The sequence below is a fragment of the Pocillopora damicornis genome, chromosome 6 (genome assembly GCF_964200805.1).
Source record: "Pocillopora damicornis chromosome 6, jaPocDami1.2, whole genome shotgun sequence".
Classification (NCBI taxonomy): Eukaryota; Metazoa; Cnidaria; class Anthozoa; order Scleractinia; family Pocilloporidae; genus Pocillopora; species Pocillopora damicornis.
The window spans coordinates 15,019,135-15,037,490 of record NC_142675.1 but is presented as its reverse complement, the minus strand read 5'-3'; the positions used below and the strand labels follow the sequence as shown (position 1 = coordinate 15,037,490).

The 18,356-nt window shown below is 36.1% G+C and overlaps 2 pseudogenes across 1 annotated transcript; one reads left to right on the top strand and one right to left on the bottom strand.

Moving 5' to 3' along the window:
- Nucleotides 1-3,297: 3,297 nt before the first annotated feature.
- On the bottom strand, nucleotides 3,298-12,335 carry LOC149044130 (uncharacterized; annotated as a pseudogene). The gene is made up of 6 exons (XR_016188024.1): nucleotides 11,561-12,335; nucleotides 11,009-11,321; nucleotides 9,626-9,986; nucleotides 7,810-7,930; nucleotides 3,915-3,983; nucleotides 3,298-3,592 (listed from the first exon to the last, which is right to left on the bottom strand). The product of XR_016188024.1 is annotated as an uncharacterized LOC149044130 (transcript).
- Nucleotides 4,033-6,523, top strand: LOC149044131 (uncharacterized; annotated as a pseudogene).
- Nucleotides 12,336-18,356: the final 6,021 nt, after the last annotated feature.

Sequence of the window (18,356 nt, the reverse complement as noted above, 5' to 3'; positions counted from 1 at the left end):
ATATATTTACTTTTAAACCTAGACCTGAATTATCTCGTTGGTAGACAAGGAGACTCGCTGGTAGGAGTGCCCAATTATCAAAACGAGCCGTTTAGCCTTGCATTTAGAAGCAAGACTGTTTAACCATGAATTTGAATCTGAATTAAAAGAAAATACAGTTCTTTTTTGAAAATAAATAGACGACAATTTGGCCTAACGTGTTATGTTGAAATTTAAAGTGAAGAACAATTTTATTTTAACCATCACTAAGTTAAATGACCTAAAAGATAAAAGATGATGAAATGACCTGTTATAATTAAACGTGTTATTTGTGCATTTTACACAATCGCGCATAAGTTATGATGTCTTTTTCCTCTTTCTTCTAGGAACCAAATGGATATGAAGGCAATTAGGGAGATTTTTTTTCTTGTGTTCCTCTACCTTTCAATAGAGGCCGAAACAACCAAGGAAGGCTTTTAAAGGTAAATATAATTAAAATGCAAAAAGTAAACGCTCATCAGACTCGCATAATTAATAGGCACTTTTAAAGTCCCAGTCATTTTAATCAAGTCATATTTTACATAATCGTTTATGTAACAAAAATAGATCATCGAAAAAGTAAAAAATAGAGACTTGAAGTTGCTGACTACTTTTAAAAAAAAGCCACAGAAAAAGGCTTTCTAGCGTATAGTACTTTTTAAGGAGGACTTGAAAGACAACGTTTAAACTTGACGGTCATGCCATTCACATTTGGTGTCTTTTAATTTTTTATCAAAAAAAGGTGGTTCAAAAACAGACAGTTAGGTAACGTTTAGGTCGATGGTTTTTCAAGAGTTTATGTTTTCGGATACAAAGTTCCCGAAGCATACAAAATATTTTGATGTCAGCTCCAATTTATCGTGGTTCAATTGTACTTGACCATATTTTGCTCACTTCGTTCTCTTTTTTCTTTTTTCTCCTTTTTTTTTGTTTTTACTACTACTTAAGCAGTGTTCATTACTACGAAGATCGCTTTCATATTCAAGCAATTAACCGCAGTTCAAATATACGACTTTCATATATTCACAACCGTTTATTCACTACTTCACGGGTTTATTTGGAAACAACACAGTGACCAGCTCTCAGTTGGCTTGTTAGCTCAGTGGGTAGAGCACTGCACCGGTATCGCGGAGGTCATGGGTTCAAATTCCGTACAGGCCTGAATTTTTTTCAGGCCTTCTTTTCGCTACTACTTAAGTAGTGTTCACTACAGCGAAGATCGCTTTCATATTCACGTCTTTAGCCGCAGTTGAAATATATGACTTCCATATATTCACAACCGTTTATTTGTCTGTCTGTCTGTCAATCGTTCTATATGTCCATCTGTCTATCTGTCTATGTGTCTCTCAATCGTTCTATCTATCAGTCTATCTATATATCTATCTATCTGTCGATCGTTCTATATATCCATCTATCTGTCTATCTACCTTTCGATCGACCTATCTGTCTGTCTATATATCTATCTGTCCATACATCTATCTATCTATCTGGCTATATATCTATCTCTCTATATATCTGTCTGTCTATCGATCTATCTATCTGTCGGTGTGTCTATCTGTCTATCTATCTACCTACCTGTCGATCTATCTATCTATCATCTATCTGTTTATCGTCCTATCTATCTATCTTTCTTTCTATTTATCTCAGTCTGTCCGTATGTATATTTATATATCTACCTATCTACCTATTTATCCAAATATATGTCTGTCTATATGTCTGTCTATGCGCGATCGTATCATTTGTACTAGGAATTATCAAGATGTTGGCGACACGACGACTAAAAACATTTATTTTATATTTTTTATTTTATACTAAATCTTCACGCGGAGTTCTACTTGCTATTTATTTAGTAGTAACTCAGTTTCTTTAAGTTTGTTTTGAGTACAGTAATGGAAGAAGAAGATTTTCCTTATTTTTCTTTGGAGTTTAATTTTCCCAGTATTCAAGAAACGGCCGAAAAGCCAAATGAACAACAACAACAAGCACGTCGCTTTCCTTCGTTGCAAGAAGAGGCTCTTTCATTAGTTAGTTTATAAAAGAAATGTAAAATGGTTTCCGTGTTTACATAGCCTGATGTAAACACTTGGAAGGTTGGGAGAACACTCGATAAGCTGGAAACCACTCCGCTTCGCGTCGTGGTTCCTTACGCTTATTTCGTGTTCTCCCAACCTCCCGCGTGTTTACATCAGGCTATGTAAACACGGAAACCATTTTACATTTCTTCAATGTGGCGCCATCACTCATGAACTGACCGGACAAATGCTTTATTTTTCTTAGACCACTCACTTCATCATCACAGCGTTGTTCTTATCTCATAAGCTGGTTGCTAGCTTTTCATTGAGTAAGGTACAGAATGAGTACTTTACAGAGCCATCAAAAGGTATGTGATATCCATTTTTTTTTACCCACACGCGGTCGCTCTCGTCTTTTTGTTTGCGTTAGGGATCGGGTTCTTTTAAAAATAAAGCTCATTCCATGAGTCTTACATGTTAATACCATAGACTAGCGTCACAAATTATCATGCGCAACGTAACTATGTCATTAAATGTAATTCTCACTTATGAGTCACAGGTGAATTCCACAAAGTTCAGCTCATAGACGCACACATAAGACAAAGACTGATTTATGGCAAAATCACTGAGAGCTAAGTCTTAAATACCATTGTGCTAGAACGCTCTTGTTTTGTTCCCGGATGCCCAAATACTTTTTCTACCTTTCTGTAGATGAGATATCAATAATTTTGCGCTTTAGTTTATCTAGGCAGCTCCTTTTACGAGACGATAGAGAATACGATCAAGCAAAATCTTTAAAATAGTAGGAGAGCTTTTGAAAGCCACGTCAGAGAAATTTCATTCATAGCGCTGTCGTATGCGATGTCAGAGATCAATTGAAGGGAGCTTTTAATGACATTTGGTTATTTCACGATAGCTAATTTTTAAATATCGGACCAAATTGGACTCCAATCAGTATATTAATCACTCGCATATCTTAATTTGATCAAAATATCTTCCTTTCATGAAGCCAATTAGTTCAGAGTGAATAACTCGTGCTTGGACTTTTTCTAGTCGCTTTTCTTTTACTTTCACTACTTTTTATTGTCATTGTTCTTCGACCTAACGGGGCTCGTAACAAAAATGTACTACGCAACGCAAGATGTCCGACCACTATGGTTAAAAATCTAACACGTAGGAGGTTTAAAATTCTTCAAAATGTCCTTTGAGTTCAGCTAAATATAAAAATCAAGAAGAAACACTTCACTTGCATTTTGCAGTTGTTTTAATACATCATAATCATTCTTTCCTTTTACGCAATAATTATTTTCTTGTGGGGAGCTCAGGTCTACAATTAGCTGTATCACACATTGCCATCACACAATTCTCTTTAATTTTCTGGCACTTTGGCTGCATGCCATCGAACCTTGATCGGGAAATACACCCTCGCCAAATATAGTTATTGCCACTACCAATCGCACACACTTCTTTTTCCTTGCAATCTCGCATTACGATCTTATTCTCACAATCTTGAGCAGCGTTTCCTCCTGTGCCCACGCACGTTGGGCAGTTGATGACTTGTCCTAGAAATGAGTCGAGAGAAGAAAATGAAAAAGATTTCATTGTGACACGTAAATGATTAAAACAGGCTCATAGAGGTATATGAATTGATGAACCTTCCCAAAGATAGCTTTATGAAGAACATGCAGTTGTACAACTACAAAATATTCAAATGGTTAAAATTCCAAGGAAGTCAAAAGCTTACATTCGTTAGCTCTTTTAAGTGTTAATAAATGCAAGTTTCCATCTTCCTTTGAATTTAAAAATCCCAAATACAACATTCAAAGTACCTATCATAATGGTCGTGAAATTGTTATCTTTCATAAACACATCATATGCACTCACCAATTGTGAGGTTGATAAAGCAGTAAAGGATAATGAAGCTCTTTAGAATTGCCATCTTTTCAAAGGACTCTGTTGAATGAAAACAACTAACAACGTCTAGACTATTTGAATAGTTCAGTAATAATGTTTGTTTTACTGATCCATGTACTTCAGGGCCATTTACACAGAATATCACCCAACCAAAATACGTATAGAGATCGGAATTGAACAAATCGACGTTCAAATTAAAAAGAAACTTCGTTTCATTTGATTAAGAAATATCTCATTTTATAGCCGGCATCGCTAAAAATGTAAAAAGCTGATTAAAAAGGTGATGGGTAGTTTCCATTCCAGAAAATTTACCGCTTTCCGATTCAGAAAAATCAGTGCTCAGTGAGGGCTTAAATTTTGTTCCCATTCTGACACCTCTTTTTATGCAAAAGTTGACAAAGATCTCACTTTCATCAACCAAAACATTGTCAAAAACACGGCTAACGATCTAAGAGCTAAATAAGAATTTCCGACCACTGCAAAAAATCTCACTATCACCACTCCTAGAACTTCATGTATTTAATTTTTACCTGAAATCCACAAACCTAACAACCCAGGTCGACCCCATCGTCTCTGTCTGCAGTTGTCTCACCGAATTTATTTCCAGCTATTTAGACAAAATTATGGCACCTATCGTCCAAAATTCACCATCATACATCAAAGACAGCCAACATTTGCAATTTTCCGTGAATTTGATATCCTTAGCCAAAACAAACTTACTTTCTCAGTGGATATTACGTCTCTTTATACTGTCATTACCATAAACGAAAGGTTCCCTAAAGCATTGTTGAGGAACCTAGCTCTGAAACACTATTAGCCGAACTAGTACTTACACTCAATTGCTCTTCATTCAGCGGCATCTACTACAAACAAACTAATGGCGCAGCCATGGGTACTAAAATAGGACCCAGCTACGCCAATCTTTCGTATGTTTCATTGAACACAAGTTTTTTAGACAATACATGGGCCCCAAACCTGAACTTTACGGTCGCTACATTGACAAATGCATCGGCGCTACCTCTTCTACGAGAGAGGAGCTCACTCAATTTATAACCGCCATCAATTCCTTTCACCCGGCTCGTAAAATTTTCGACACTTCTTTGGCTTTTCTGGACATCAAAATTTCAATTGAAGGCAACGATCTATGCACTAGTGTATAATCCAAACCTACAGATTCACATAGTTACTTATTGCATTCATCTTCGCATCCATCACACGACAAGAATTCCATACCTTTTTGACAATTTCTCAGACTTCGTCATCTATGCAGTGACGACTCTGGTTTTCCCGAAAAATCGGAGGCAATGTGCCAGTTTTTCGATAAACGTGGCTGTCCTGTTTCTGTCGTTCAAGCGGGCCACCACCGCGTCCAACAAATTGATCGATAGTAAGTACTAAAAACGGCTGAGAAGGAAAACACTGATCGCATTCCATTCACTCTCACATTTCATCTTCACAACAGCGCAGGTAAGTCTATCATTCTTAAAAACAATAAATTACTTCAAAACGATTCACTTGGTACAAGACTAGTACTACCTTTTCGCAACCTCCATAAATTTCGTTCAAACGTGACAAAAACGTATTCAGCTTTTTGGTCAGAAGTTTATTTCAAACCGATGACCAACCTAGGACTTTCAAATGCGCTCGCTCAAGATGCAAAACTTGTCCTTTCATTCATAACGTAGAGAAAATGTCGGAATCTAAGAGATCCATTAAAATCACCGATCACTTAACGTGCACCTCCGCCAATGTCATTTGCTGCATAACTTGCACTCATTGCAAAAAATTATACATTAGAAATTCTTCAGAAAATTATCCCCTTTATACTAATCAGCAAAGACTATCATGCTAATGATTAATTTATTTTCGGCTTTATTGATCCCCCTAGTTAAAAAAAGCTTTTTTATAAAACGAAAACAACAAAAATGATATAAGCTAAACAGGAACGAAATTGCGAATAGCTTTATTTTCTCAAAGTCTTAAAGCCGCGGGTAGATTTGACTTTCTTGAAACTTGTTTATATTACACATCTCCATTCCTAGTTAGTTTTGGGATCATTTTTATGTCCTGTGGATGCACAGAATTTTAGTTGAGTGATGAGCAATTGCAGTCTCCTGAATAATTCTCAAATTAGTTATTTCTTTACTTAATTTTTCCTTTTAATTTTTCTTTTTATGACAACGTTATTGCAATTGGGTGTGTATAGTCACTTTTGACGGAAGAAAACCGGGAACCAACAGGGAACCAACGGGGAACCAACCGAAAAGGAGTGAAAATGAAGTCAGTGGGTTAAAGAATCAAAGCCAAGTTATCATAAGGAGACACTCAGTTCAATACATCAGAGGAACAAAAAGTGAGCAGTGATGAAGGCTCCACGCCTTTACCCCTGCTGAAACTTTTGAGAAACTCCGGTGATTTACTCCTCATGTTCCCTGTTTTCTCTTTCCTTTAAGACATCAATGTCCCAAATATCATAACGACATGTAAATAGTGGACGAAGGGCAAACAATTTTCAACGTCGACGTGCAGCGGCTAAATTTAACTTCTTGTTTAATCATTCATCATAAAAAGTGCCGGGGTTTTTTCCGGCAATTTCGTTGGACTTGCTTTTGAATGTGACGTTTTCCTCTCTGTGAGCAAACTTAGGTGGTAGCGAACAGAACGTGCTCTTGGAAGCGGTCTTCGTTCTTTGAGGTCTTTGCTCAACGTTTCGTTATCATATATATTTGGTTTCTATTCGATTTCAAAGGGTTAATGAGTTGCAATTGTCTGTATGTTTTTATTTTTCTCGAGATAATTTGAACAACGAGCTCAAAAGCTCTATAAATAATGTGGAATGTGTGAACCATAGATAAGGAATATTGATCGATCATACTAAACATGCTGTGGGTTGTAGGGAAGAAAAACAACTGCGAAATTTTGCTGAAGTCATCTAAAAAATCTTTAACCCTTTACCCCTAAGAGTGAATAGCATCTAAATCCCTTAAATATCACCCCTGAGTCAAAGGTCTCGCTCTCAAAGCTCTTGATTGCCAAACAAATGTACAAAGATCAGCATGGAGACAGAGCAGTAAAAGAGTGGGAATCTTACTTAGGAAAAGATTGTTTCTTTTGAACACTATTTTAGTTAATATGGCAAAAACGTTGTGGTTAGACATCGTGATGAATATTACTACGTACGGAGAATAATCGTCTGTCTCACGTGTCATAAAATGTAACTTCGCATACGTGGATTTGAAGAGATATCTCAGTTTATAACTGGCATCGTCAAATATGCAAAAAGCTAATTAAAAGAGATGAGAAAAACCAATTATTATGATGAGATAGCCGATTGACATTTGCAGACTCCTGAATAGTACTTATTTGAGTCATCTCTTAATCACTTTTTGCTCTTTTCTATTTTCAGTGACAACGTTATTGCAATTGGGTGTGTATAGTCACTTATTAAGAAGAAATAAAATGGAATGTTGTTGTTTGAAACTAGCTTCAATGTGACTGAGCTTAGAAAAAGCTTACCACTCAATAAGTAAAATTAGCCATAAAAAGTAGTGTTTGGACCATGAAGTCGTGGGTGGAAACACAGCCAAATTATTATGAGGAGACACTTTGGCACGGTGAGTAGTTTCCTATCTGTCAGTTAAAGGTTCAAACCCCTTTTGAAATCTTTCATAAACTCCGGTGATTTTCTTCTTGGGTGCCCTTTTTCTCTTTCCCCATAAAAATCAATGTTCCGAAGTCTATTACGACATGGAAAGAGTGGACGAAGGAAAAATAAAATCACTAGGAATGAGTAGCGGTTAAATTAAACTTTTTGTTTAATTACACACAAAAAGTGTCGGAGTTGATTCAATTTCGTTACACTTACTTTTGTATGTGAGGATTTTCTTTCTGTGAACAAACTTCAGTTGTAGTTGGCAAAACGTGTTCCTAGAAGCAATGTTGTTATTTGAGATCGTCGCACAACGTTTCGTATTATGTCTAGGTTTCTGTTTGATTTGAATGTGTTAATGAGTTACAATTGTCTGCATGGATTTTTTTTTCGCCAGAAATAATTAAAAATAAATAGTAAATTCGCATACTTTGATTGAGAATTATCTGGCAACTGGCGTCGTCAAAAATGTAAAAACCTAATGAAAAGAGATGAGACAGCAATATTTATAGGGGTGTTCCCCTTACAACAAACCCATTCAGGATAAAAAACTTAGTTTAGTTGGCTTCTTACCAAAAACGGTTAGAACTTATGTATAATTATTCATGGTGATTCTTATGTCAACAAGTCGAAATGAAAAATTCTCATTAGCAGAGAAAATTATACTAATGAATTATTTCTTTCATCAGCTCTATTGATTCACTTAATTGGAAAAGCGTTTTTGTAAAAAATACAAAATGCAAAAATCACATAAGCCAAACAGGTATAAACTTATAAATAGATTTATTTGGTCAGGTTCCTTGCAGTCTGAAAACATAGACATCAAAGCGGGCAGATGTGGTTTTCTGCGAACTCGTTGTTGTATAGATCTCTACTATTCAGGTTTGGGATCGTTTTTCATACGCTGCAAGTGCACAGAATTAGAAGAGCGATGAACATTTGCATTGAATATTCTTATTAGTCATGAGTTATATCTTTATTAAAAATCTGGAGTGGACGAAGGAAAAACCATTCTCACCGTTAATGTGCCGCAGCTAAATTAAACTTCTTGTTTAATAACTCAAAAAGGTGCCATGGGGTTTATTCTGTTTCGTTGCACGTATTTAATTATTTTTAATTGTTATGTTTTTTCTTTCTATGAGCAAAATTCGATGGTAGCTAGCAAAACGTGTTCCCACATGCAGCCATAATAATAATAATAATAATAATGTTTATTTCTTATATTGCGCAGTCTAGCATGCGATAAAGATATGATCGAGTGCGCATTACAACACTAAAATCTTAAAGTACTAAATGGCTAGTCCAAGTAATGATAATAATAATAATAATTTACAATTTTCGGAAAACAATAAAAGTAGAATATGAGTTAATAAAAGAACTAATAAAAAGCTAATTTAAAAAGATGTGTCTTTAGGTAAACTTTAAAAATGTTCAATGATTGACATAGTCTGATTTCTAAAGGGAGTCGATTCCATACTTTGGGCGCAGCATTTTCAAACGCCCTATCCCCGAGTGTCTTTTTTGTTCTATAGGTATTGTCCATTAGGAGTATGCCCCGGTATGATCTCAACTGATACCGCGAGCTCTCTTTGATTTTTATCAAGTCTGAAAGATATTGTGGTGTGACGCCGTAGATACATTTGTGAACTAGCATTGCTATCTTGAATTCTATTCTGTGGGTAACCGGAAGCCAGTGCAGGTTGATCAGGGATGGTGTGATAGGATCATACCTAGATATAGTACATACCAGCCGAGCACCCGCGTTCTGCAGGCGTTGCAGCTTACCAAGATGACCAGCGGGCGTACCATATAATAGACCGTTACAATAGTCTAATCGTGACATTATAATAGCCTGTACAATGGACTTCCTATTATCATATGATAAATACTTTCTAATACGCCGGATGTTATGTAGATGGTAATAAATATTCTGACATATGCTGTTAATATGTGTGGTCATATTCATGTTTGCATCAAACCAAGCACCCAGGTTTCTAACAGAGTAAACCGCAGAAACCTTTACATTACCTACTTGCAAGTCACTTATCATAACCTTATTTAACTGTGCGCGTGTACCTATAATAAGAAACTCGGTCTTAGCATCGTTCAGCCGAAGTTTGTCTTGGACCATCCAGGTTCTTATGTCCCTGATGCAAGCTTGTAGAGCGTCAACAGCATCCGTCTCAGTAGCAGAACCATCCGGCTTAAATGAGATATAGAGCTGCGTATCATCAGCGTATGCGTGAACGTTAGGGAGATGGGATTCAACAACATCGAAGAGCTTACTTGCGTACAACGTGAAGAGCAAGGGACCAAGACATGATCCTTGAGGTACCCCTTGAGGCAGATCAAAGTCACTCGAATAGCTCCCGTTAATCAGGATTCGCTGTTTCCTGTTTGATAAATACGAGTGAAACCATTTAAGAGCGGTACCTGTAATTCCATTGTCTGAACGTTTTCCTCTCTGAGAGCAAACTTCGGTGGTAGCTAAATGAACGTATTCTTAGAAGCGATCTTCGTTATTTGAGGTTTTTGCTCAACGTTTTGTTATCATATATATTAGGTTTCTATTCGATTTCAATGCATTAATGAGCTACAGCTAATTTGAACAAAGAGCTTAAAAGCTCGAAAAATAATCTGAACAGTGTGAATCATAGATAAAGAATATTGATCGACTATACAAAACGTGTCAGAGGCCGTAAGGGAGAAAAATATGTAAGAAATTTTACTGAAGTTATCGAAAAAATCCTTAGCTTTTTAAGGTTACTTCCTACCTTCGCGGTGTCCTTTGGGAAAAATTCGTACGCGCTATACTTTCACTAAAATCCTGGTAGACTATACATCCGAAGAAAGCTTTCTAACTACAGTTAACAATAAAGCTATATTTTTTCCTTTTTTTTTTTTTTTTTTTTTTGCCAAAGACTTTCTGCCGCTTTTGTTACGGTTAACGGCTAAAATTTTGGCTAATTTACGGCCTACGATTTTGATCTTTCCATTTTTGTCACTACAAAAAATATTTGTGGTTAATTTTTCTTGGAGGGGGGGGGGGTTTGAAAACTTTTCTTTTTCCTCCTACATCTCTGCTGACATTTGTTAAACTTATACCTCTGCTCTGTCTCATATATTCGGGAAACGACTTTTAGCTGAAGAGGATGGCTTTAGGTCAGCACTGTCCACGACCACAATCTCGACCTGGTGACATTTGAATTCTATTGGATTTAACATCTCCACAACTCTAACTTAAGATTCTCCTTTCTAATTGGTTTGCATTTCTTCAATCTATTCTTCTTTACAACTGCCACGTCGGTTCACTCCAGTTAAAACCTCATTACGGGCTGTAATTTGCCTCAACGAGGAATACATGACGAAGAGGGAAGAGAACCTTTTTTATTCAATTGATTCAATACTTTAATACTTTGTAAATCTTCTCTGCATTATTTCTCTGTATTTTCTGATGCGACCTATCTATGGGAGTTCAGGTCTACAGTTTGGTGTATCACACATTGCAACAATACATTTTCGTTTTCCTGTACTTTTTTCGCATTTGGCCTTCTTTGATTCGAACTGATTTTTGGTTAAACATCCACGATGAAAAATACGTCCATTACGGAGACTTCCCACCACACAAACTTGATTTTCCCCGCAATCCTCCATGGAGATATTCTCCTCGCATTTCTTAGGAGCATCCTTTCCTTTACCCTTACATTCTGGACAGTTGGTAATTAGTCCTGAAAATAAAAGGAGAAAAGAAAAAAGTTGATCGCATGTTGCTATGTACATCAATTTGAGAGCTTAATAGGGTAGTAAGGATGGAAAAAGCTATTTAAATAAAATTCTTAAATATACTACATAAGCATGGTATCATGGTAGAAGTCTTTAATTGAAAAGCTTATTTCATAATCTAACAGTTGCTTTGGGACTTATCAAATTGGAAAATATATGCGATAAACATTGTGATAAAACTAACCAAATGTGAGGCTGACAAAACATAGAATAGAGAAGCTGTGGGTAATTGTCATCTTCTTGAAGGCCTCTGTGAAAAGCAAGAATAACAACAATTAACGAAAACTACTTCAATATCTTTTTACGTGACCACACATATATTTTGCCATAGGGACCAGCATTGCTGAAAGCCAGTTTCAAGAATTGCTTCATTTTATTCATCACAAAAAAAGTAAGGATATCATCAAATCATACCCTTACCGGAATCGATCAAGAATGACTTTCTCTGGGGTAAGAATTTACTTCGCACACTTACAATTGAACGCTTCTATCTAGATATCGTATTCGATGGTCTAATACTTAACACAAACAATGGCAAAGGTGATGACCCAGCGGCCAAAGCATTCCGTGGCATTTAAACACATGTGCTGAGTTCATTTTCGGTTGTCTTCCTTCTCCGTCAGCTTCGATGGTTTCCCCCAGGTTTTCTACTGAATTTTCCATGCCTGATTAAGACCAACACTCCGAATTCCATTATGAGCCGGAGTTAATGGACGAAGATCTACTCTCGCCGTGCCGTTGGTAAATAATGTTTCTTGTCTAATTCACTCATAAAATACAATGTGTCTCCATAAAGGTTGCACTTACTTTTATAAACAGGTAATTTCCGAACTCTAGCAGTAGTATAGCTTGTTTCTACTAGACGCTAAATTCAAAAATTGCAACTTCTTCTATGAGGCTGAGTGCGAGGACGATTGCAAAAGTTCCTAAGCGAATTAGAACGACTTAAACAATGACAAATAAATATTTAGGTCAGCGAACCTACTTTAAGCTGACGAAGTGACAGAGATAAAAGCTTAAAGTTAAATGTTGCCTAGCAATTTTTTATCGACAAAAAAAATGATTTCATTGAAACCATTGATTTGGTGAATTTTCCTTTTTGAAAGATATCCCCGTGGAAAGACACCATCGATCTCTGAAACAAGCTATGTGGACTCCCTCTGAGAAAATAAGGTTTGATCTTAGTTATCACTCTGCAACACCTTCATTGGCAAGCCGGATCAAAGTGGTTCAATTGCAATAAATGAAAAGTAATGAATCAATGGCTGGTGCATGTCTACTTAAAACCTGAATTGCAAGAATTCTTAAGCCGTTGTAATTAGTTCTTGGGATAACCGAGGTCGAGGTAATCAAAGAATCCTGAGCACTTTGATAAATTTTTCAACGATTGAAGCAAACGAGGCGTGCGACAGTAGATATAATACCCTCATTAACTATCCTACAGAGTCCACAATCATCTTTCTCCGTGCTTTAACTATCGTTAAATTTGCATTAATTTTTCTCAGTGTCACCTCCATAACCATCTTCTATTTTTCAGAGCTGTAACTTGGTTTGAAGCAAAAGTTAAACAGATATAAGAGACCCTTCAATTATTTACTAAAAATTGATTATTCATACTTTATTTTAGGATTGTTTTAAAACGTAGCCATGGAGTCTTTTCCAATTAGTAAAGTTGCGATATCATTTGTAAGTGACGAAGGACGTACAGTTTCTACGAAGCGGAATTTTTCTAGCGATTTACTTGCAAAGTTGGGGTTCATGAGTTAAGAAGTAATGTGTTATCTGGTGGCCGACATACTGTAAATGTCGGGGGTTACTAGTCATTTAAAATCACCTCTTATATTCTTTGTGCCTTCTTTACTTGTAATGATCCTTGAATGAAATTTAACTTTCAGTGCATTTGCACTTGGCCGTGAAAGAGATAACTTTGCTTCAGATGTTTAGTAATATGTATTATAATTACGCATCTCAAATGTCCCATTTCTTGCGGCGATGATTTCTGGAATCTACGAATGAAATACATTCCTATCCAAATAGAATTCCAAGTACTCCTCGATTCTTGTCCTTACCGTTGGCTATTCATTGTAGTTAGTGACTCCACAACATCAAACGAAATCATGCTTTAAAACCCAATGCTTATATGCTAGGAACAATTTGAAGAGAAGCCACTCCAGAGAAGTCAGTGGATGCTAGCACTGATTCCCCTTTTAAAGACTTGCAAATGTTGGAGTTTCCTGATAATTGTTTGTTTCAAACTGCGAAGTATATGTATCTTTAGAAAATAGGCCTAAAATTTAAGGGGCCAAAAGTATTTATTTCTCTCAATCACAATTTACAAAAAATCCCTACTATCTCTTTTTTGTGATTTTCTTAAAGTAGATATAGTTTGCTGGTTTTTTGTGGGATGTCTTCAGTGTGTCTTCCCGCTTGCTTTTTGTGTGCGTGAGTTTGTATTTTTGTATCTTTTTGAAACTATTGTTTGTTTATTCATTTATATTATTTATTTCCTTTTTTTCTCTTTTTTTGTCCTTTTTATCTTAACTATGTTCCGTTAATGATATAACAGTCCACGCATGTAAACTGTATTTTGACACTAAGTTGCAGGGTAGGCTCATAGTCATAGGCCTCATGGTTTCTTAATGAGCTTTCCTGCTAGAAAAAAAATCGTATATATTCACATATGAGAATTGTAAATATTGTAGATATTTTCTGTCAAATGAATAAATGAATCAATCAATACTTCATGCAATTTTTAACTGTAATATTACTGAAGAAAAAATTATAACAAGATTATCTAATCTCAAAGCAATTTTCAGAGAAACATTCTTCGATGCATATCGCACAGATCGATACAACAAGAACTGAAAAATATTTGTATCAGTAAAGAAGTTCGGTGCCATGGAGAAACCATTGTCAAGGTAACTAAAAGAGCGCTGTTGGCAAAGGAGAAGTTCATCAAGTTACTATTGTCATTGTAGGCGCCAGGATTACAAGTTAGTACATAATTGCGTCTTCGTAGCTTAAGTTAATCAGTTTTATATTATGTGCTTCCTTTGTTTTATTTGCTAGTTTTATTTTGCATTTTATATTTATGGGTTTGGCTAATTTTGTTTTCGTTAGTTCATGTTTAGTTCTGCGTCAGTTCAGTTTACTAAACTGAACTGACACAGTAGTTTAAACGAAAGCAAACTAGTAGTTTGCGTTCGTTTAAGTTTAGTTCAGGTTAATTTCTGTGTTATTGAGTTACAATCGTTTTTTACCGCTTTGTTTTGCTTTGATCGCTTCTATCTTTTTGCTTTGCTTCTCTTCATGTTTTGTATAGATTCGTTTGGTTTCGTTTTGTTGAAGAATAAGTGTACGTGAGCGAAGACATTAAATGGTAACTACAACCATAATAATAATCATACTTACAATTACAAGTTACATTAGTAATGTTGCTCGTATACTGTGTCTAACTTTCGCGTGAGGCTGTGACTTACTCAGTTTACACAAATTTTCATGTGCTGAACAAGGATGCGAGGTTTCAAACCTTTCAGCATTGTTCCCTGTTCCATCCCGATTGAGATAGACGTTTTGGAGCTAAAAAATGAAAACATATTAAACGATTTTTATTTCGAAAAAAAATATTGTAGCTCTTTCAAGCGAAGAAATTAGCTTTGGAGCTATAACTATACTTCATGAGCAAATGTGATGCAAATTATGGCTGGAAAAGAACAAAATGATCTTTCTGACTTCGAGTGGGGCTTTAATTGCGACATAGGGACCAAAACTTTAGAACGGTATATACTATTTTAAGTGTTCATATATCTAAAAAGTTTTTTCAGTATAAGAGTTTGTTTTAAGTCGTATAATTTTCTGAATCTTAAACGCAAAGCCTCGCAATTTTCTGCTCGTAAATTCTGAAAAACAACTATTCAATGATGGTGAATCAACCACACGGGTCTCGTAAACGCAAGAAATTTATACAATTTTTCGAACGATGAATGATATTTCGAAATGTTGAGGTGTCCTAAAAGTATTGTTCGATAGAAGATTTTAATTTTAAAATCGTACAATTTCAGAATTTTTATCGTAAACCTAAGCAATTTTCCGGCCGTGAATACTAGTAAACAACGATTCAAGTTTCCGATGTGAAACTAATTGGTTCGTTTAAGCTTCTTATCAGCAGGTTTACAATTGCTTGAATAAATTAAAGCTTTGGTCTTACAGGTATAATTTACCACGCTCGACACCTCCTTTACTTAGAGGTGACTTTAGGTGTAAACATGTTTTACTTTTCATCTTCCGTACTTTATTTGTAATTAGATAACTTTTGCGGCTAGCACGTACTCTTTTAGGGGCGGTACCTTTCTTCTCCGGATTTTGTGTTTATTCTGCTGTTATGCAACAGCCTTAAAGGACTGTTTTCTCTTAAGATATTTTTTCAAGTATGATTTTAATTCGTTAGTAAGTTTATTATAATTTTTATATTGCTAATATTATTTTTGTTTTACTCGAACTTGACCGTGAGACCAAGAAATTTAAGTTAGAAAGACATTTCGTGAAGCGTAAACATCGTGAAGGTATCTATGTAGTATGCGAACTCCGCTCTGTGTAGCTTAGCATGATTCGCTAGTTAAGTGTAAAAGTATGACGAAGGTTAGAGACTGACAGCTCCGTAAGTGTCACCTTTATAAGCGGTGACCCACACTTTCCTAGAGAGATCGGAGCTAGTCCCCGTTGTAATAACTTGCGTAATAAAGGAGAGAATAAAAGAAATAGTCAACTGAACGACAAGTGTTAGGAAATTAGTTCTAACACGTTTGACTTGAAGCAACGCAGGTTGATGAGTACGAAACAGACTTGGAATGTGAATTCATGGACAAAAGCAGATGAGCAGATTTTTAAGACTCTGACGATAATTTCCGCTGAAAATAAAAAAGATGCAAAAGTTTTTTTGCACGATATGACCCTGCTAGAAAATAGACGATCGACTAATAGTATGGAAAACTACAGGACGATGTCACAGTACTATTCGATAATCAAAGTGCTCTGTGAGCAAACTCGTGAATTGACACATGATTTTTTAGATTATGGTTTAGGGAATTTTGTGGTTGATTGTCATATCCAAAGTACGAGCAGTAGTTCAGTGTTCGCTGATGTAGCAAAGAAACAAAGTAACGTTGGGATAAGAAGGCATTAAAATTGAAATGATCATGCTATTACATTTGACAAGGGCGGATGATGTCATGTGTTTTAAACGTCTATCATTTTTGTTTCTGGTTCAAAAGAAAAGGTTGGAAATAAATGTGGGTGAAAAGTGAAATTTACTGTCTATCATTGTAAATATTAGAAAATCAAGGCAATACTGTGTTAATGAAAACATTAACGATTCCCTTTTAATCAAATGAGACAAACGGGAACGAGTTTTGAGTGATATAACTAAGCCAAGCCTGCCACCGTCATTTTGGATCTCCGCCTGGGTAGATTTAAGTCACGTGCTAGGCAACGTATAATCAATAACAAGATATAATTTCATTTCAGGCCTATTTATCAATTTTGTGGTGTACAACTTTCACATTTTAGTACGTTGAATGTTCAAATTGTCTCGAAACTTAAAGGAAAATTGTTCTTTAAAAATTCAGTATAAATCGGTAGCTAAAATTGTTTGTTTAGGTGTTATTTAATTTTCGTGTTAACTTGTAATTTAGTCAGTCGCCGGTATCTTCTATTGCTTCACACAGGAAAAACATACGCGACGAAACGTAATGATCAATTTTGTCCTCAATCTCACGTTATAACAGAAAAAGCTTTTGAACATCTGTAAACTCCGAGCACTTCGCAGTAAGTAATATTTTCAATGAATCTTCGGATTGTTTTCAAGTTCAAGGATTGTAAATGACAATTTTATGAAAAACGAAGGTTGTTCTGTTATTTCTGTGTGAATCCTTGCATGCCTGCCGGTGGCTGGCGCCGCTTATTGAAACTAAAACGAAAAAAAAACTCTTTTAAGATTATCATTGGCTTCTTTTTCACCCCACCACTATTCTTAGCAACAAAGGTCGCCATTTCGTTTTTTTATTGCTCGCCAAAAACTATCAAATGCACTCAAAAGCCTAAAATCGAGAAAAATTTTTACAGGAATCGACCAATCGAGCGAGCGATCGAGTACTATTCCCCACATCGTATCTACAACCCGCTCTTGCGCATGCGCGCAATTCACGAGTTAAAACTAAAGCGAAGCCCCATTGGAACAGGGCAGCTAGCATACTGCGAACACTAACACGACAGGAGAGGACAGCTTCAGAATTGTTCTCTCTCTCTTCAAACGTTGTGCTCTTGCGTTGATTGATTGTTCGCCCAGAGTCTTCATGGATTTGGTTTTTAAAGCAATAATGAGATGAAGTATGGTAATCAGGACCAAATGGAGATAAAAGAATAGAACGCAGATGGTTACAATGTAGTTTTGAAGGGAAAAGATTCTTCAAATGCGTCAATCCAGTCGCCTCCTCACCTCAGTGCTACTTGACACTTGACAGGTTTAAAGGCGATCAGTTCTGGGAAACAGGCAGCCATAGCAATGATCCAAGTGGCGACAATGAGGACTAAGCATGGCTTTGGACTGAAAAATGGCGAACGGAGAGGAAGTGTCAGGATCTCTTTGGAAATATTAAATGAGCTTTGAAACAACTCCTTAACAAGGTGAGAGGGAATGTGATGACGAAATTGGAAAACTGTAGTAAGTGAACCTCGCCATCCTCAGGTTGATACGGCCACCATTTTCAGCACTGAACAAACTGAAATAAATTCAAGTCATTACTTTACATGTTCGTCAGTCGACTCAAACTTATTGTAGAAGCATATATCATTATATGACGGTCGTTTTAGGAATACGACTGTTTCGTTTGACAGATTTAGTTTTATACACTTAATATCATTTAGTAAGAGCAATAGTCCGTAACATTCGAACTTTTTCGAAAAATCGCGGCCATTTAACCTTA